This window comes from Gigantopelta aegis, chromosome 14 (genome assembly GCF_016097555.1).
Source record: "Gigantopelta aegis isolate Gae_Host chromosome 14, Gae_host_genome, whole genome shotgun sequence".
NCBI lineage: Eukaryota > Metazoa > Mollusca > Gastropoda > Neomphalida > Peltospiridae > Gigantopelta > Gigantopelta aegis.
The window spans coordinates 7728551-7751127 of record NC_054712.1 but is presented as its reverse complement, the minus strand read 5'-3'; the positions used below and the strand labels follow the sequence as shown (position 1 = coordinate 7751127).

At 36.8% G+C, this 22577-nt stretch overlaps 1 protein-coding gene across 1 annotated transcript in view; it reads left to right on the top strand.

The window, feature by feature from the left end:
* LOC121389463 overlaps positions 1–22577 on the top strand; it is a 74060-nt gene that overhangs the window by 27825 nt on the left and 23658 nt on the right. The window contains exon 3 of the mRNA XM_041521100.1: positions 5495–5556. The gene's annotated coding sequence lies outside the window, so the exon portion shown is untranslated. The remainder of the gene's footprint in view (positions 1–5494; positions 5557–22577) is intronic.

The following is a 22577-nucleotide window of genomic DNA, read 5'->3' as shown; positions in this document are numbered from 1 at the left end:
CTATGAAAATCTCACTCTAACACTAGTGACAACCCTGGTGTAAAAGTTCTGCCAGACCTGTTGTGAACATGTCTGCTACATACAAACATTGGCATTTAATATTTAATACTTTCTCCCAAAGTATGACGTCCAGTTGATAAGACTTTATTAAGAGAGGACAAGACTTTCTCGAGACGGTCTCTCGCGTGGGACTGTGAGGGGAAAAGAATTATGCATGGCAGATAATTATATCAGTAAACGTGACCTTTTTTGTTGACAGGCTCACCCCCAAGATGGATTATCGCCATTGAAAATTATGGCATGGTAATTATCTATATTTCATCAGGGAGAGTGTGAGAACTGCGCGCCCGTCATTAGTCGGCTTCTCAAGACCTCGCGTCTTAAGCCCTTGTAGGAGAATCGGCTTTGTAAGTTCATACACTGGCAATTATTTGTCGTGATCCTGTACGCTTGTTAATTGCCACTATTCATATTCCCCGAAAAGACATCACCCGCAACGAAGAGGTCGCACAAACGAACTGGCTGTATTATTACATTAAGTGACTCGGGTTTGTTTCAAGAGTTATGGACTGGATTCCTCATTAGCCCGAAGGCCATCAAAAGTGTCTTTTCTATCGAGCCCCCAAGAAAATGAAGCCTGCCCTCTGATATAGATGAATTTAATATTGCATCTGCGTAATGAAAATGAACAGGCCATCCTCGTGCCCTGAAATTATTCATCAAAAGCTGCTGTAATGACCGGCCCTGTCAAATTTCGTTACCGTGAACCGGTATGCGTGGCTAAATTTGCCTGGATTAATAAGAACTCTCCAATCACCCTAATGGCATACCCAGAGCGGTTGCGTCAGTCTGTGCGCAAGTCGTATGTATCGCACTCTGCAATCTTTATATTAATGATCAGTCAGAACGACTCGTTGTGTGTGCTTTGTCCACAAAGTTTTTGTCTAAGAGAGGTGTCATTTGCCACCAAATTGAAGCATTCTGAGTAAACAAATATTTTTGCATCCGGGATCCCATGACATTAATTCCTACGAGGTCCTGGCGAGGTCGCGCTGGGTCGTCCATCATTTCATAATGATTATTTCATGTCAAAGAAATGCCACACAATCAGAATTGCGAAACGAAAATGAATAACGGGTATGACAACACATCTTGTGATGAACTCCTGTTAAATATTGTTTCTGATTTGTCACAAAAAAGTTCGTATTCTCAAAGTTTTATTCGAGACATACAGAATGATGGTATTGATCCTGGCAAATATAGTTAAGACTGCAGATGACTTTGCCGAAAATATCATCAATTTGTGCACAGAAAAAAAAAATTAATGGAATTGCATGAATTCATATTTGTGAAAGTTTCCATTAGCATTTATTTTAACTGTAAAAGCTGCCAAACCTCCTGCATTGCTTCCACTCGTAATTAAAACAAGTTTGATGAAAAAATGAATCAGAAACATTATTTATTGGCCCATGTTGACAAGCACATTTAGAAATGTTGTTCACTTCTAGATATTGAAGTATTTGTAATTGCATCATTTATGACTAAGAAAAAGAATGCCAAGAACATTTTCTGTACCACATATTCTGAGATTTTTTTGGGCAAATGTTCTTAATAGCACTGATCTTACTACAAGAGATTAAGAGTTCTTGCTTCAGATTTGGATGGCTGTGGTTCAGTCTTTTTCAGAAGATAATGAATGCATGATGTAGCCCACTGGTATAGTGCTCACCTGATGCTCAGTTGGTTCAGGATCGGTCCCTGTCGGAGGCCCATTTGGACTTATTTTGTGTTCCAGCTAGTGCTCCGCAACTGGTGTAACAAAGGCCATGGTATATACTGTCTGTCAAAAGATCCCTCACTGCTAATCACAACAATCAAGTGCTGAAAGTTGAATTTAAATTTGAACATACAGTAGTGACTTATTACTTTACATATTTCAAAGGAGATATGCAATGTTCAACTTAAAGGGAGAGTAAACTAAAACATGAGCCTTATGTGTTGGAAAGATGCTAACCCGGACCACCAACACATACTGACACTTTAACAAATGAAAAACATGTAATTTTAGAGTTAATAAAAAAACCGTGGCTATTCCTGCTAATTGGGGGCAGCCATTTTCTTTCTTTGGGGCGAAGTGACGTCAGCTCCTGACCAACTCCTGTATGCATAGTGTAAACAAAAGCAATAATTTACCACACGGTGCTTCTCTTTGATCAACCTGACTTGTAAAACAACATAAATGACATGATAATATAATAAACTATTTAACTAAATATATTTCAAGTTGCATTAACGGAACGAAATGGAGTTATAGTATTTTTCACTGTTAAATACTCCAAAGGAAAAATGTACGCTATTAGGCCTATTGGTATGCTACATTGGAGCAAAAACGACAGCCCACGATACCCATGTGATAATTTTCTTTTCTTTGAGACTATGTAATTGGTCAGTTCTGTTATTTTAGATGGGAAAGTCTACTTGATCAATAGTTTTACAGAACTATTTACAGTAATAAACCATGTCCATTACCGTTTTAGGGGCAACAGGTAATATTACACAATACCGGTATGTATTTTTGTGTCTAGACAGCGTCAATTAATTGGCTCATCAGGTTACCAATCAAATACACACTTGCCGATCAGGAATCACAGGTAGAGTCAACAGAATAGACCAATGAACTAAGAAAACACTCTGTGTATCATTTCAGTACGTAGGTTAATGCATGGACAAAATATGGTATAAATATTTCAACTTGTTGTGTAGCCAATTTGACAATGGTGGTTTATTTTGTATCGAAAAATGATATATACTTATTGCTGGCTTACTGGGATGTATATTATTACAGAATATTGCAATGCATGACTATTTTATCATCCTGCAAAAACCAGGTAGATTTGTTTCTCTAATGCTAAGTCTCATTCCTGACGTTATGCGATAAGTATTACTTAACCACCAGGGGCCTAATTCACAAAGTTCTCTTAGGCTCTGTTAGACAACAAAGCATTCTCTTTGCAAGTCTTTTAGTATTGTTAGTTGATAGATTAGTTTAGCAGAAAAAGACAAAGATGTGCACCCCTTCACCCCCCCCCCCCAATTTTTTTTTTTTAACAAACAAATTGGGCCTTTAACATATCGTTATTTTGGCACAAGAGACAGAGAGATGGGGAAAGCCTGCTACTTCCACATAGGCTGTTCCTACTAAAGAGCAGCAAGGAATCTTTTATGTGTAGTTTAGCATGGTCTTTTAGTATTGCATTGCGAGATCGCAAAGTTGCGAGAATTTAGTGAATTAGGCCCCAGCTCGCCATGGATCAAAATGGCTGCGCCCATTATATACAATAGCCGTCACATTTAACCGTTCTATTAATTAAATTTATAAATATACTTGTTGATATTAAGCAATAGTGTGCATTATATATAGTTGAATATGCATACCAGTCCAAAAGCCTTGCTTAAGCATTCCTTTAAAGAATTTTTAAAATAAGTGATAGGGTATGCTATTGAGTAGTTTTAATAGCATAAATTACACTTGTTAGTTGATAGATTAGTTTAGCAGAAAAAGAAAAAAATGTGCACCCCTACACACACACACACCAAAAAAATTGGCCCTTTAACATATCGTTATTTTGGCACAAGAGACAGACAGACTGGCAGAGATGGAGAAAGCCTGCTACTTCCACATAGGCTGTTCCTACTAAAGAGCAGCAAGGATTCTTTTATGTGTAGTTTAGCATGGACAACATGGCACATATCTCCAATTTTAGATGTATTACATTGTCTTTTTTCTTTTCTAAAACATTATTTAATTATTAAACCTTGTTACTGGTCTGTTCTAACTGAAATTTTGTACTTAATATAAACTGAAATAGTATTGTAATAGTAGTTACCACATCACATCGTCCAGGTGATGTTTATGGGCAATAAAACATCTGACCTTTATGTTAGTTGAAGGTGAATATACCTAATACTAACTAGTTTAACTATGGTGATGTGAGATAACATTGTTTTAGTATCAGGGAAGGTATTAAATGTATTGTTCATCTGTTAACAGTCGGTTTTACTGACTCCAGAGTAAGAAGTATCTGTTTGTATGCATATTTTCAGGGTTTAAGTTGTTACGTAGTTGGCAAATGGCTGAATACTAATTGAAACTGAATTTAGAAATTTGCAAGAAAAACCATTTTGAGAGTTAACATGTTTATTGTCAGGATGAGCCTTTATTTTCTGGTGGAGTAATTGTATTTGACTACATTTTTGACTATAACATTTTCTGAATGCTTTAAGAGAAAAAATAGCTGGTTTGGAAAGAGAAGTGCAAAGCTTTGATAATGGCGACATAGAGAATTACAGGTATATGTATATGAGTGGCTGTTGAATACCATTTATCTTATTGGTATAGTTTCAAAATGTATATTCAATACATTTTTAACCCATGTTTAACAATAAGTTGTATGGTGAATGGTATCCCACAGACATATTAATCATATCATATTCAAAAGAAAACAATTCATAAAAGTCTTCAAACTAGGTTATTTACTGCTCTGGTGCTATATGCAGTTAACTTTGACATCATTAGTAGCAGTCAGTATCTGTAATGTTAATTTCATTGGACAGTTTGGATATTGACATATCAGTCATTATCACTGAGCAGCCAGTGAAATGTCTCGAAATTGAACTTTAATATGTTGGATATTACTGTGTGATATAAATCTCCCAAAGTGTTTTCTCACATAGGTGTACGTGTATAATTTTTAAAAGAAAGAAAGAAATGTTTTATTTAACAACGCACTCAACACATTTTATTTACGGTTATATGGTGTCAGACATATGGTTAAGGACCACACAGATTTTGAGAGGAAACCCGCTGTCGCCACTACATGGACTACTCTTTCCGATTAGTAGCAAGGGATCTTTTATTTGCGCTTCTCACAGGCAGGATAGCACAAACCATGGCCTTTGTTCAACCAGTTATGGATCACTGGTCGGTGCAAGTGGTTTACTCACTCAGGGTTTGGAGTCTGTATCTGGATTAAAAATCCCATGCCTCGACTGGGATCCGAACCCTGTACCTACCAGCCTGTAGACCGATGACCTAACCACGACGCCACCGAGGCCGGTAATTTTTCAAAAGTTATGATATTATAAGAAGAGATCCAAATTAAAATAATGTGATATTTCTGGTATAAATTATGGTGTTGACAGTGTGTACATATATGCATGTTTACAACATTGGGCACATGTCTTATCTTATAATATCTATTTTTAACCATGTTTTTTTTATATATATATTCATTGCAGATATGGCTATTTGTGTATATATGTACTATGCTTAGATTTCATGTCTGGACTTGAATTTTATTAATCTATTTTGTTTTTGTTTTGTTTTGGATTTTAAAAAAATTTATACATGTGTATTTTATTCTGACCTTGATTTATGAGAAGAGTTACAATTTTTGTGATGATTGCTAATGTTTTTTTTGGTTTTTTCCTCCAGTCATATCTTGGTTTGAATTTGAATAACTGCAATTGAATATTGGTGGATCTGAGCATTATAAAGTAAGTTTTTTCTTATATCTGTATATATTATTTTGAATGTAACACTTTTGTTTCAAATGGTTGATATTTATGACTCTGTGATTCATTTAGATAAAAGCAAAAAGAAAATTTGGTTGTTTTTTTACTGAAGATTACAGCATGCCAATAGCCCGTAGACGCTCATCGCGTTGCATATGCCACATCGCAAATTCAAACAATAAAAATGACTGAAACAAAACAATAACAACTATATGATCAACAGAATTAAAAAGATTAACAGAAATAATGTTCCACAGTGATTAATCGACCATCCTGGAAATTGTCAAAATCCAGAATGACACCCCCACACTCATGTACGGGGCAACTGCTTGATGCATGTGCAAACTATGGAGTTTGTTTCAGTGTGTTCATAAACAGACCTGAACGTTCATTACTAGGATGTCTGTGGTCAAAACGTATGGTTGGTCTAATACTTGATATTCACATTAATATTTCAGGTTCCCCTACTTTTTTGGAAGAGTATATATATATATATATATTTTTTTTTTAATGAATAATAAGTGGTGTGTGTGTGTGTGTGTCTGTGTCTCTGTGTGTGTGTGTGTGTGTGCGTGCGTGTGTGCATCTGTGCGTGTGTGTGTGTGTGATTAAGCAAACATTCCTTTTCTTTCCAAATAGCCATAGTTTAAAATGCACTGATGTGTCGTTAAACAAACATTCTTTTCCTTTCCACATAGCCATAGTTTAAAATGTGTTGAGGTGTCTTCAACAAACATTCCTTTCCTTTCCAAATAGCCATAGTTTAAAATGTGTTGAGGTGTCTTCAACAAACATTACTTTCCTTTCCACATAGCCATAGTTTAAAATATATTGATGTGTCTTTAACAAACATTCCTTTCCTTTCCACATAGCCATAGTTTAAAATGTGGTGTTGTTAAAGAAATATTCTTTGCATCCTCTGCCTTCTCATTGCACTAAATAACCCCCATTAAAAAATGATTATCAATATAGAAAGCATTATTATTAAAATGTTGAGTCATCAATGTTATCCTTGTAGTATAGTCCCAGATGAATTCACACAAAAGACAGAAGGACAAAAAAAAAAGAAGGAAGAAAACGTGGTGCACTTTATTGTCCCTCATTAACATATTGCCCGAAGATAAAACATTAATGTGAACTTTGATTACAGCTGGGTACCTCACCGGGGCACTTGACGAATTATAAATTACGACATATAATAATTTACTGGGTTCTTTTATTGGCACTGTTTGCTTTATGGCGATCAGAGAAGTTTCAAGTGCAGGCCAGGACATAATTAAAACAGCAGCCAGTGAAAAGACACAACTGTTTGTGACTTAAGTGCACAGGTATTCGGCGGCCCCGAGATGCCTTGTGTAATTGGAGGCAACTGTGAAATCTAGGTGTGTTTGCTCATAATAAGTCTATGTTCCCAGCTTTGTAATTAGTAGCATAGACGCCAGCCTTTTCACTGAGGCATTCTTTTCAAGTGGCCGGCATAGCTATAGAAACCTGTTTTCACACAAAGAGGTTCTGTTAGGTTTTTCCAACAGATGTGGATTAACTATAATACTGTCTGTATTGAAACGGTGTTGATTGAAAAATGGCTTCACAGCCGTCATGAAAAGCAAATTGACAGTATTGGTGTAAATTAAAATTTATATATAAAAAAAATTGTATTAAGAAATGCATGGCTAAAAATGAAGAGAAAAGAAAAGTAATTATCAAGTGTTGATTGGAAACTAAAGCAGATTAAGCAATGTGTTTTTTTAATATGGTTTTAGGTGTGGAGAAAGCTTATGGAAAGTCATTCCACTCGAAATCTTTGATAATTCTTTTTTTGGAATTTATTTCCTTTTTATCTTCACATAAAATAAATCCCCTTAAGAATAAAACCTCAAAAGTTTTATGGATATGCAGTGATTTGTTGGCAAGGGGTGCCCGGGGATCTCAATTGTAAAACAAGTCCTTGGATTAATATTTGTAAACCCCACTGATGGTGGTCTAATACTTTTGCAAACATTTAATACTGTTGGCAGCACAACATGTTATCCTTTAAGTGAAGTTATTATTTTAGAATATTAAAAAGATGGTCCTGAATTTTCAGCTTTTGTAAGATGTTTTTTTTCAACTAGCAGAGCCTTTTTAAATGACTCAAATTATATATTAAAGATATTTTCTTGTGTAGAATATCGGTCTTTTTTATTCATTGTTTCTTGACATCTTAATGTTTGTAGAAGCCCATGTTGGATTTTACCTCCCAATAATTATATGCATACAAAACAATGTTAACATTTTACAATATTACTCTCTCAGAAATATTGTTATCCTGATTGCATCACTGTGAAGTTATGGTGTACAATCAGTAGTGTTGTTAAAAAAGGGGCAAATCTCACGAAACACCAACTTGATCTGTACCTCTATGTGTAAAGGCTATACATTTGTTTGTTGGGGTTTTTTTGTGGGGGGGTTTTTCTGACACGGATAGTTATAATATGTCCCTAAGTTCAAGCGTGATAACTCTATTAAAAAAACGGGGAAATCCCCATGAAATTCAAACTTGATCTGTAAACCATACACACAAAATTTCTGTTCAAGATAGTGAAATATGGCACTTGGAACTATGATAAAAGACTGTTAAATATGATATAGTATTTGATGGTTTTACATATATCTAATTACGGTTCAAGTATCTTGTCCTGGACATGCAGTTCAAGTGAAACTGACAGGTTATGTAAGAGCATATTCCACTGTCTTTGATATTATTCCACTTGTTGAACAATGACAACACTCAAGAATACAATTCTCCCCCCCCCCCCCCCCCCCCCCCAATGCCAGACTATTTTTTCTGATAGTTAGAACTATATTCATTAAACATTTTGACTTAGTTTGCAATGTATTTAATGAATTCGAGAGGTAAGTGTAGTAGGCGATGAATACATACTCTGAAGTTATCTTGGGGGGGCTTAGGCCGGAGAAGGTTTAAAAGGTTCTGATGAACTTCCCTAAACAGTGCAATATTAGACTATTCGCATAGGTGTCCAGGGAAAATGTAGATGAAAGGGTATGTTAGATCCATATTTGACCCATCCTCCCCCAACACACACCACCAGCCCATTCCATACCATACTACACCCCTAAATGTGTTGCCCATGAATCCATGAGAGGATGTTATCTGTCTTAGACACGTTTTCTATAACTCTCAGAACAGGTGCCCAAGACAGACATGCTTGAACCTTCAGTGGATGTGACAGTATGTCAAATGGTTGATCTATTGATTGATTGCTTTCTTACCTGTAAATGTACAGCATTTCAATAAACCACTACCATAACCAGGTGCAGTACTTCACGGTTGTTTGTGAGGACTCAGTGCATGTAGAGTATTTGCTTCATTGGTTTGATCCTACTATTCCCAATACATGTACTTGACATATCGATGGGTGAAAATCCAGTTATTACAATTCTACAAACATACTTTTTTATTTGGTAAACATGAGATGCTGTCAATACATGTATTAAATTGGTAATAATATCAGTATGTATTTGTGCACAGATCTTCATAAATATTTAGAGAATAACTAACGAGCGATGAGGAATTACAGATTATCTATCCTGATTGAAGGAATGTTGTAAACCCGAGTTTGTATATCATTATTTCATGAGGAACAGATAATCGTAACACCTCATATAGTGAGTTGGTTATTGTCTTTATTACCTGTTGAGGGGTGGGATGTAGTCCAGTGGTAAAGTGCTCCCCTGATGCGAGGTTGGTCTGGGATCGATCCCTGTCAATGGACCCATTTGGCTATTTCTTGCTCCAATCCAGTGCACCACAAAAAAGCCATGATATGTGCTATCATGTCTGTGGGATGGTGCATATAAAAGATCTCTTGCTACTAATGGAAAAATGTAGCAGGTTTCCTCTCTAAAACTATATGTCAAAATTACTAGATGTTTGACATCCAATAGCCAATGATTAATAAAATCATTGTGCTCTAGTGGTGTCATTAAACAAAACAAATGTTTTATTACCTGTTGTCACTTTTATCTGTTTTGAATATCAAAATCCCTCTGCTATCTAAAGCAATTCGATCGCTCATTACTTCACATATCTGTATGCATATTTGTGACTGTACACCACAGTGTAATAAAAGTGACGTATTCAAATGAAAACTGGTGTTGTGGCATATGATAGCTTTCTTTCTTCTTTTTTTCTTTCTTTTTTTCTTATTGTGCACAATACAAAATAATACAACTGTGATTGTACTGCTTATAAAAATAAACCATTTCATGTTTATTTAAAACGAATATCTGTAGATAGTGGATTATACTGTATGTTTGACAAATTGAATATCTGTAGATAGTGGATTATACTGTATGTTTGACAAATTGAATATCTGTAGATAGTGGATTATACTGTATGTTTGACAAATTGACAAATGAATGGTAACATGTAATAAACGAAAGTGAAGTTTGTAAACATGTTGACAGGGCAGTAAACATGTTGACAGGGCAGTACATACTATTAGTCTTCTCTTGGAAAGGCAAGTGATCATACCCTCTACACTTGTCTGGAAGTATATATATGTTAAAAAGTCCATGACATCAAGCTGGAGGCACGGACATTATAACTGGGGGATACAAGAAAGTTTGTTTTGTTTAACAACACCACAGGAGCACATTCATTTGTTAATCATCCGCTATTGGATGTAAAAGCATTTGGTAATTTTGACATATAGTCAGTTTTACAGAGAAAACCTGCTACATTTTTCCATTAGAAGCAAGGGATCTTTTATATGTCCCATCCCGTAGACAGGATAGCATATACCACGACTTTTGAAATACCAGTCATGGTGCATTGCTGGAATGAGAAATAGCCCAATCGGCCCACCGACAGGGATCGATCCTAAACCAACGGGGATCGATCCTAAACCAACGGGGACTGATCCTAAACTAACAGGGATCGATCCTAAACTAACAGGGATCGATCCTAAACCAATGGGGATCGATCCTAAACCAACGGGGACTGATCCTAAACTAACAGGGATCGATCCTAAACTGACAGGGATCGATCCTAAACCAACGGGGACTGATCCTAAACTGACAGGGATCGATCCTAAACCAACGGGGACTGATCCTAAACCAATGGGGACTGATGCTAACCAACAGGGACTGATCCTAAACCAACAGGGATCGATCCTAAGCCAACGGGGATTGATCCTAAACCAACGGGGACTGATGCTAAACCAACAGGGATCGATCCTAAACCAACGGGGATTGATCCTAAACCAATGGGGACTGATCCTAAACCAACGGGGATTGATTCTAAACCAACGGGGACTGATGCTAAACCAACAGGGACTGATCCTAAACCAACAGGGATCGATCCTAAACCAACGGGGATTGATCCTAAACCGACCGCAAGAGCCTTACTACTGGGCCCCTCAATGCTGTTATATGTTTGGACAGTTTTGTTTTAACTGAGTCGATATTTTGCTGACTAATGAGAAACGACTTAAATATTGCTCAGGGGTGGGATCTAGTGGTGTCGTTAAACAAAACAAACTTCCTTGTATCCCCCAGTCACAATTTCTGTGCCTCTATTAACCCAACTTCCAGCTTGATGTTATAGACTTTTTAAGAGCCCCTAATTAATATCATCATAAATTAATTAATGGCTTGCACCAAGGATTGTCTTATTTTCTGTTCTTAGATCATTAATGGAGATACTATTGTAACCAGGTGATCAATCTAAAAACTGATTGTAGCTTTCATTTCCTCGTCAGAGATGTCACACAGCATTCATATCCCACGGAACATAGTCCATAGTGGTAAAGCACTTTCTTGATGCACTGGTCAGTTTAGAATCGATCCCTTTTGGTGGACCCATTGGGCTATTTCTCATTCCAGCCAGTGCACCACAACTGGTATATCAAAGGCCCTGGTATGTGTTATTCTGTCTGTGGGATGATACATATAAAAGATCCCTTGCTATTAAAGAAAAAATGTAGCGGATTTCCTTTCTAAGACTATATTTCAGAATTACTGAATGGTTCACATCCAATAGCCAATGATTAATAAATCAATGGGCTCTAGAGGTGTCATTAAACAAAATAAACTTTAGCTTTAATTAATGGCTTGTACCAAGGATTTTCATATTTTCTATAAAAATTTAAATCATTAATAGAGATACTATTGCAGCCAGGTGATCAATCTAAAAACCAATTGTAGCTTTCATTCTCTTGTCAGAGATATCACACAGCATTCATATCCACCACTGAATCAAAGCACTAGGGGAAGAAGAAGAAAAAAAATAAAAATGGGTTAATCAACCACGCCACCCTAATTGGGCCCCTCAAATACCTGTACAGCTCTCCGATTGTCCCAGCATTGCGAAAAGCCAGACACACCTCTTTTGATTGGACTAATCACCTTCGGAGGTCTTTGTGTAATTATCTGTAGGGGTCAGTCAGGGTTACGGCACCTTGCCGCTGACCTACTTACGGCCTATTCAGGTCTTTCTCCCTGGGAAAGGAGTCTAATGGGTGCGCATGTAATTAGCTAGTATCTGCCAGTACAATGGAACGGATGTGAATTTGATATTAGCTTTTCTGATGACAGTTTGGCTAACACTGAAACTTAAGATCATTAAACACGTACCTGGCCGTGTGCAGCACAATATGTTTGCATAAAGGGTTAAGTATGTATATAAAAAACGTGTTATTAAAAAGCCAGCCCGATCATCCACATGTGTGCTACTGTTCTCTGGTTTTCTTCTGGGTTTTTTTTCCTTTTTATTTCCTTTTTTTTCCAAGTGCTTTTGTGAGAATTTTATCTCAAACTGTAAGCATACATGTTGGTATTTGAGTAAAGTTATATATATTTTTTTATCAGTTTGGTGATAACTGCATTTATTTATTTATTAATTGGGAGGGGTGTGTGTGTGTGTCAGGGATGATGTCATCAACTTGTAAAGTTGCATAGAGATGTGTTTATCAGTTAAGTAAACTGCAATAATAAAATTGAGTTAACTAAAAAAAAAAAAAATTAACTTATTCATAAAGTTGAATATATTTTACTAATCATCGTTAAAATATTTTTTAGCCAGGTTGATGATACCTTGATAATTTAGGTGGTTTAGGGGTTTGTTGGGGTCTTTTGGGGATGGGGGCATGGGGGTTGGTTTTGGCATGTATTTTTGGTGGGTTTGGTTTTTGGGGGGGGGCATATCATTAACTTTAATTGAATTGAATAAAAAGTTTTGTGTAAATTCAGAAAGTAATAAAGTATTCCATTTTTAGTCTGTCTATCCTTCTGTCTAACCTTTGGGGTTTTTTTTTTATGTGTGTGTGTGTGTGTGTGTCTGTCTGTGTGTGTATGTGTGTGGCTGTGTCTATCATTATGTGTGTGTCTGTCTGTGTGTGTGTGTGTGTCTGTGTTTGTGTCTGTGTGTGTGTGTGTCTGTGTGTGTGTGTGTGTGTATGTGTGTGTGTCTGTCTGTATGTGTGTGTGTGTGTGTGTGTGTGTGTGTGTCTGTGTGTCTGTCTGTGTGTGTGTGTGTGTCTGTGTGTGTGTCTGTGTCTGTGTGTCTGTGTCTGTGTCTGTATCTGTGTGTGTGTGTGTGTGTCTGTGTGTGTGTGTGTGTGTGTGTGTGATTAGTGCGAGGGGTTGGAGATGGTATGTAGCTCAGTAGTAGAGTATTCACATGAATTAAGTTTTTGTCCCCATTCCTGCCAGTGCCCGATGCAGGGTACATCATAGTTTGGTGGAGGGTTTTTTTTTTTTTTTTCAAGAGGCAGTTGTGGGTTTCCTCGATTTCTTTTTCTGAACCAAATATCAAAATAATCTATCATATATTGGAAGGAAGGAAGGAAATGTTTTGTTTTATTTAACGACACACACTCAACACATTTTATTTACGGTTATATGGCATCAAACATATGGTTAAGGACCACACATATATTGAGAGAGAAAACCTGCTGTCGCCACTTCATGGGCTATTCTTTTCGATTAGCAGCAAGGGATCTTGTATGTGCTCCATCCCACAGACAGGATAGCACATACCATGACCTTTGATGTACCAGTCGTGGTGCATTGGCTGGAGCGATCCTATATTGGACACCAAATGAACTGTTTACAGTGTGTCACGGTGTCACTAAACAGATAGTACTTTCCTTTCTCTTCATTTTTAAACAGGATTTAGAACTGAAGTGAGATTTGAGCCCAGTACCTGTCGGTCTGCAAGTGAGCCCCAGTACCTGTCTGTCTGCAAGCTGTTGGCTTAAGCACCATGCCCTACTATTAAATATAGATGAGACTTTTAAGAAGCCTTCAGATTTATATAGCTTTTGATTGGACAGCAGAAACAGAGGACCTTGATTGCCATGTGATCTCAATTAACGAGACCAAAACAAAATAATGGTAGTAATTTAAGTGAGAAAATAAGCCACTTCCCGAGAAGGGGTTCACGTGGCCCGCGTTGGCCGCAGTGATTAAATACGTCTTGAAGATCTCCGCATTCGTTCAGCTCGTGGGTGACATTTCATCTGACGCACTATTGTTCCAGCACCAGGCCATTGTTTGCAAGACGTTGCGACAATTAAAGCCCGTTTTGACAGTAACTGATTTGACATTGTAGGAATTAATGCCTTCTGCGTTCTCTTTTCCAAAAACTGTCTCATTAACAAAACATGGTGAGATAATTGTTGTCATAGACTTTCCTCGGTGTGGGTAAAACATGGAGAGACAGTCAGTTACTGATGAAAGGAAAGAAATAGCTGGAAAGGGTGGGTGGGTGGATTATTGGGTGGATGGATGGATGGATGGATGAGTGGGTGGATTTTGAGTGGGTGGATAGATTTTAGGTGGGTGGGTGGATGGATTTTGACTGGATGGTTTGATGGAAGCAAATATTGATGAATGGCTGGATGGTTAGATGGATGAAAGCAAGCAAGGATAGATGGGTGAAAGCAAGCATGGATGGATGGAAGTAAAGATAAATGAATGGATGAAAGCAAGGATGGATGATATTAGGTGGAAGGGAGAATGAAAGTGTGGTATGATGGGTGGATGGAAGCAAGGATGAATGGATGGATTGACTTTAAAGGGATGCTCGTGCAAGGCTTTTGGACTGGTAGGCATATTCAACAATATATCATGCACATTATTGCTTAATATCAACAAGTATAATCTTATAGTTAATTAATAAAACGGTTAAATGGGTGCAACCATTTTGTACCATCCCAGTGAATACGCCCTCTGGCGAGCCGGTGGTTACGTAATACTTAACATGTAACATCAGGAATTAGTCTTAGAACTAGAGAAATAAATGTACCTGGTTTTTGTGGGATGATAAAATAGGCATGCATTGCAATGTTCTGTAATAATAACCATCCCAGTAAGCCAGCAATAAGTATATATTATTTTTCAGTACAAAATAAACCACCATTGTCAAAGTGGCTATACAACAAGTTGAAAAAAGTACCATGTTTTGTCCATGCATTAACCTACATACTAAAATAATACACGAATTGTTTTCTTAGTAAATTGGTCTATTCTGTGATTCCTGATTGGCAGGTGTGTATTTGATAGGTAATCCGACGAGCCAATTAATTACCATTGTCTAGACACAAAAATACATACCGGTATTGTGTAATAACCTGTTGCCCCTAAAATGGTAATGGACATGGTTTATTACTGTAAATAGTTCTGTAAAACTATTGATTAAATAGACTTTCCCATCTAAAATGCACAGAACAGTCCACAGTCCCAAAGAAAAGAAAAGTATCACTTTGGTATCGTGGGTTGTCGTTTTTTCTCCAATGTAGCATACCAATAGGCCTAATAGTGTACATTTTTCTTTTGGATTATTTAACAGAGAAAAATATTATAACCCCGTTTCGTTCTGTTAATGCAACTTGAAATACATTTAGTTCAATAGTTTATTATATTATCACGTCATTTATGTTGTTTTACAAGTCAGGTTGATCAAAAAGAAGCGCCTTGTCGTAAATTACTGCTTTTATTTACACTGTGCATATAGGAGTTGGTCGGAACTGACGTCATTTTACCCCAAGCTAGAGTACCGGATGCCTCGAAAACAAAAGAAAATGGCTGCCCCCAGTTAGCAGGAATAATCACGTTTTTTTATTAACACTAAAATTACATGTTTTTCATTTCTTTAAGTGTCAGTATGTGTTGATGGTCCGGGTATGCATCTTTCCAACATGCTCATGTTTGAGTTTACTCTCCCTTTAACTGGTTGATATTAGGTGGAAGGGAGAAAGAAAGCATGGATGGATGGATGGATGGATGGATGGATGGATGGATGGATGGATGGATGGATGGATGGATGGATGGATGGATGGATGGATGGATGGATGGAAGCAAGAATAAAATTAATTGGTCATCACTTTTAAAAAAAGGATTTTGCAGTCTTTCAACATTTTACTGTTAACTCAAATGTTTTGAGGTTCTGTTTATGAATGACATTGTCCAAGTTCGATATAGCCATATTACTGTCATGGGTAATTATGGGTAATAACATAAGTGGTATTGGTGGCACAGTCCAGAAATATACGGCTGCTGGAATTCTGCTTTTTTTTTTTCTTCTAGATATTTGTTAATATTTGAATGACTGTCTTGACTCCTGTGGAAGCAATTTTAAAATACTAAGTAAAATTTGCTTTTTTTTAACAACACCATTAGAGCACACTAATTAAGTGAATGTCAATTTTTTTATGGTTCTGGGACCTAATTCACTAAACTCTCGCAACTTTGCGATCTCGCAGTGCAATGCTAAAAGACTTACAAAGAGGATGCTTTGTTGTCTAGCAGAGCCTAAGAGACCTTTGTGAATTAGGACCCTGGTCTGTAGTTTTCAGGAAAAAACTGCTATACATTTTTCCATGGTTTATATGCATTTTCTATGGCACATACCACAGCCTTTGATATACCAGTCATGGGCACTGAGTGGTTCAGTACTAAACCCCAAGCTGGATCCCACCCCATATTGAAATGAAGCAAGAAATTAAAAATGTAAATTTGTTCATTCCTTTAAGGCACAACCCATGCTTCAGATCAGTGTGAATGCATTGCTAATTGGAATTTCCCGTCCCGATCAGTGCCATATGACAAGAATATCAAAGGCTGTGGTAAATGCTGTCCTGTCTCTGGGATCTTTTATGTGCATTTTCACATAGACAGGGTAGCACATGCCTTTGATATACCAGTTGTGGGTGCATTTATTGGAATGGGATGAGGTATATTTGCAAAGTAATATGACATAAATGATGCACTAAATGTTGGTCTGTGTTATGTGATCACATGATCATTTAGTCAGTGATCACATGATCATTTGGTCAGTGATCACGTGATCATTTGGTCAGTGATCATGTGATCCTTTGGGCATTGATTATGTGATCATTTGGTCAGTGATTATGTGATCATTTGGTCAGTGATCATGTGATCATTTGGTCAGTGATCATATGATCATTTGGTCAGTGATCACGTGATCATTTGGTCAGTGGATGAGAAAAAAGATATCTGGTGAGGTTTTTTTAATGAATTGTTTACAGTGTTTAATATATAATTCTTTGTGTGCAGAGACATTCTGTGATATAATGCTATGTTCTTTTGTAAGAGTAGAGGGTCAAATGAAGGAAACATGACTATTTTATCTTCTTGGTAATCAATAATAATGGGTTAGCGAGTTTAGAAGAGGGAAGTAATTCTATAATTAAAATGCATAGGATAGAACAGCATAGTATTATATATGTAATACATAAATATTTTTATGTAACCCGTCACTGAAGTGCACCTTGACATTTTATGCAAGAATATTAGGCTCGGTAATCAATAATTAGTTGGTCAGTTAAAAAGGGGGAGATAACTAATTAAAATTCATAAATCTGTCTTTGTAAACTGTCACTGCTTCAGTGCTCTTTGTTATTTTACACTTGAGCACCAAGTCAGAAAAGGGAAATGTGGCCATTTATCTTCTTGTTAATCAATAATTATAACAAGTTGGTCTGTCGAGAAGGAGAAGATAACTCGGTATTGTAATTAAAAGAATAGAACAATCATAGTACATAATATACATCTGTAGTTCTTTCTGGTAAGCTATCTCTGAGTACTCCTTGTTATTTTACGCTGGAGCAATGGGCCAGCTAAAGACAGTGGCTATTTTGTCATCTTGGTAATCAATAACTATAAATTGGTCAGTTGATAAAGGGGAGATAACTCACAATTGTAATTAAAATGACAGAACAGTATAGTACATAATATATAATATATCTGTCAAAATACACTGTAATAAGCTGGTCAGTGAAGAACGGGGAAATAACCATGTTTTATTGTTAAAATCATGCAGTATAAACAATACTTTGAATATAGGAAAACCTGCATAATACATTTTAGAGTAATTCAGCAAGAAAAAAGTCAGTTTGTTTTGTTCAATGACACCACCAGAGCATATTGATTAATTAATCATCAGCTATTACATGTAGATGTCAACGATTTTGTCATTTTGACATGTAGTATGTAGAGAAAAACCTGCATTTTTATATTAGCAGTAAGGGTTCTTTTATATGCACTTTCCCACAGACAGGACAGCACATACCATGACCTTTAATATACCAGTCACGGGGCACTGAAAAAACCCAATGGGGAGATTCAGTCGTTTGACCCAGCAAACCAGCAACAAAATCAACTGCATGTAGGCAAAGGCTGTGGAATGTGCTATCCTGTCAATGGGATGATGTATATGAAAGATCCATTGCTAATAATGAAAAAAATGTAACAGGTTTTCTCTCTTAAGACGATACATATATATATCAGAATTAACAAATGTTTGACATCCAATAGCCAATTATTAATAAGTCAATGTGCTCTAGTGGTGTCGTTAAACAAAATAAACTTCAGTTGCTGGATAGAAGATTTTGAGCATGATGATGCCAATGTGCATTGTATCACCACAGTAAAATGTATATGTACTGTCCAACCTCGTTATGTCAGGTGATCTAGGAGAAGTTTAGAAATATTCTTTCTTACTTTTTATTTCAGCATTGTGTCAGATAAAGAGAGTAGCCATTTTTTCTCCATATAATTACTGAAATAGGTTGGTCAGTAGAGTAGGAGCAAGTAACTCTGTTTTGAAGGGAGACAAATTGATCAGATAAGACAACGTGTAATATATCATTCTTTGTGTGTAGATTTTATTTAACTAACATCTTATTTTATGTTTGAAGACTAGAACAGATAGGGACTGTCTTGCAAACAATTATTGTGTACTAATAACTTGGTCATTGGAGGAGGGGGAGGTAACTCTTTTTTTCTTTTTCTTTTTTTTTTCAATTTAAGTCACACATTTGGTGGGTAATTTCAGATACAGTTTTTTGAGAACAAAAGATACATTATTTTTTATGTTACTTTTTATTATTATTTTTTAAATTATTATTATTTATTTATTTATTTTATTTTGTTATTATTATTATTATTATTATTATTATTATTATTACATATTATTATTATTATTATTATTTTTTTTTTTTTTTAAATTCTGTCTAAATGTATTAAGAAGCACTAATCCATTTCCCGGGATAATACATACATGTAATTTCTGAAATATTTTACTTTTATCCACAGACATCTATGCAAATAATAGGGTTTTCAAAAGACATGTTTAATTAAAAGATGAATTGCAATAGCTACTTTGCCAAGTGGGGTGAGACTTAGCCCAGTGTTGAAGAGCTCACCTGGTAGGTGATGGATCTAGAATCGATCTCCGCTGGTGGACTGTTTGGGCAGTTTGTCATTCCAGCCAGTGCTCCACAACTTGTGTAATAAAGCCTGTGCTATCTACTATCCTGCCTGTGGGATGATGCATATAAAAGATTTATTGCTACTAATTAAACAGCATTTTTTTTTTTTTTGCAGACCGTTAAAAAAATCCTGTCCATATTCCTTCATTCTAACTGTGCAATCCTATGGCACTTTCAAAATCCCATAGCACTAAACCTACCAACACCACCACCCCCACCACCCCCACCTGCTACCGACCCTGGTCAGGCTGCTGGTGCTCTCTTGCACTTGCCAGTGCAGGCAGTCCCCTCCATCACCCACCCCAACCCCTTTCCTGTTCTGGACACAGGAGCCAGCCAAGGCTGACACCTGTGCCCATAACAGGTGTGCACTACAACAGCTTGCTTTGAATGTGCATGTAAAACCCTCTGACCTAATTGTACTGAGTAGTCAATGGAGTGTCGGCAGTGGGTTTTCTCTCATTATCTGTGTGCTTCTTAACCACATGTCTGGCACAGTAATTAAAAACAAAATGTGTTCACCATTTAAATTCTTCTTTAATTCTACGCAATGAAAGGTTTTTTAAAAAGCATGTTTTGTTAAGAGGACATATTACAAATAGCTACTTTGCCAAGTTTTAGTATATTCATGATCTGAACAAATATGTTTAACTAATCTTGTTTGACACATCTTGAAAGTTTTTATAGTTTAATAACCACAAAGACATCTTCTTTTATACCATGTGTACTTGTTAACTGTGTAAGCCGAATTCTCATTAAAAATACAAGTGGGATTGATTTGAAGTTGTCGTTGTGCGAATAAGAAAGCAGTAAACAGCTTGAATCTCACGGTATAATTTCATTTTGCATCCATCACTGAGCAGCTTTAAATATTGTTTTTAGCTGCTCCATCATGCCACGGAATGTTTGATAATGGAAACCGTGACACCTGCGACCCCACACTACGTCCCATCATTCCCATTGAAAACACAAAGCCCCAGAAAACATGGTTCGTATTTAAAATCAACAGAGTGCAAAAACTGTCAGTGTAGTTATTGTATTAAAAAGTTTGTCATTACGTTTCAAAGTCAGGTTTTTCTTTTGTGATATATCTCATCTACTGGAAAGGAATGGGGTTTTCTACATTCCTTTGTGTTACCTGCTTCCTTGTTGTAAAGATCATGTTTGAAAAAAGAAGAACAGAATCTACATCTTGTTTATCATGCTGGTGGTTTTTAATAGAAGGGATTTTTTTTTAATTCTTTTTTTTAATGCGGTTGACTGCTGTCTAGCAATTATTATTAATTTGTGTATGGTGTTTACAGATGTTTTGAAGGTGACTATTTAGATGATACATGTTCAAATGTGCACCTGCATGTCTATCAGAAGTTAACATAAAATCATTTGATCATTACCAAAATGGATTTTAAAAACCCCAAACCTTTTATGTTGTGTTATCTTAGGTGAAGTGCACCTGTCATGGCTTATGCTTTATTAAGTATATGCTTCAAATTCACCCAGATGTCAGACTGGAACAGAAAAGTTAAAAGTTAAAGTTTGTTTTGTTTAACGACACCACTAGAGCACATTGATTTCATTAATCATCGGCTATTGGATATGAAACATATGGTAATTCTGACATAGTTGTAGACAGGAAACCTGATATATTTTTCCATTAGTAGCAAGGTGTCTTTTATGTGCACCATGCCACAGACAGGATAGCATGTAGCATGGCCTTTGATATACCAGTCATGGTTCACTGGCTGGAACGAGAAATAACCCATTGGAGATCGATCCTAGACCAACCATGCATCAAGCAGGCGCTTTACCACAGGGCTACGTGCCACTCTGAACAGAAAAGAGGAGATTGTTTAATGACACCTCTGCACAAGTTAAGTACAGCTACATGTCTATTTGGTGTCCAACATGGTTATACCAATACTTGGTCCAGAGAGGAGAGAGAGAGAAAACCTGCTGTCGACCACATAGGCTACTCCTGCAGAACAGCACCAAATGATCTTTTTATAATATATGCACTTTCCCACAGTAGGAGAGAACACCCCACAGTCTTTGGTATACAAATAATGGCTTGGGTGGGCGGGGCGTAGCCCAGTGGTATCGTGTCCGCTTGATGCGCGGTCGGTGTGGGATCGATCCCCGTTGGTGGGCCCCATTGGACTATTTCTCGTTCCAGCCAGTGCATCATGACTGGTACCTCAAAGGCCGTGGTATGTGCTATCCTGTCTGTGGGATGGTGCATATTAAAGATCCCTTGCTGCTAATCGAAATGAGTAGCCCATGAAGTGGCGACAGCGGGTTTCCTCCCTCAATATCTGTGTGGTCCTTAACCATATGTCCAACGCCATATAACTGTAAATAAAATGTGTTGAGTGCGTCGTTAAATAAAACATTTCCTGCAAAAAATTGCTGGGATCCAGCTCAGTCAGTAGAGCGCTCACCTGTGGCGATTGGGACATACATTTATTTTTGGATCAAACCTCCTTGGCAGACCTATTGGGGTTGTTTTTTTGGGGGGGTTTTACATCCTAACCAGCATCCAACAACTGGTATATGAAAGGCCATGGTATGTGCTGTTTTGTCTTTGAGAAAGTGCATGTAAAAAGTCCTTTGTCTACAACATTTGTTTTGGGTTGCTTCTGAAGAATACATGTCTAAATGACCAAATGTTTGACATCCAATAGCCGATGATTATTTAATCAATGTGATCTAGTGGTATCATGAAACAAAACAAACTTCGATAAACTAGTCATAAACAAATTAGTTGGAATGGGAAATAATCCAGTGGGTCGGCTGAATGGGAATGACGTCTTCGGACCGAAGACACATTAGATGAGCACTCTGCCAGTGAGCCATGTCACAATCCTTTGTTTTAGACAGCCACGTCTCTGAATGTCATTTTGTTTCCAGGGATTATGTATGCCAGGCATTTTTGATGATCATAACAGATGATTGCATCTTTGAAAAAATCCATGAATATTATTTTGTCACTGGTATGGGAACGCTGTGGTCTGGCTGCTTCATTTGGGATTCATTATTGCCAAAGTTTAAACATCTAACCCTTCTTAAGCAACATATTTCCGTTAATGTTTCCATCGGGTAATGAGGCTGTGAATTAGAGAGTGCATGCAATATCGGTATCAAGACTTGGAAATCTCGCAGTTTTAAGTTGGATCATATACATCCACAACAATAACAAATTTACTA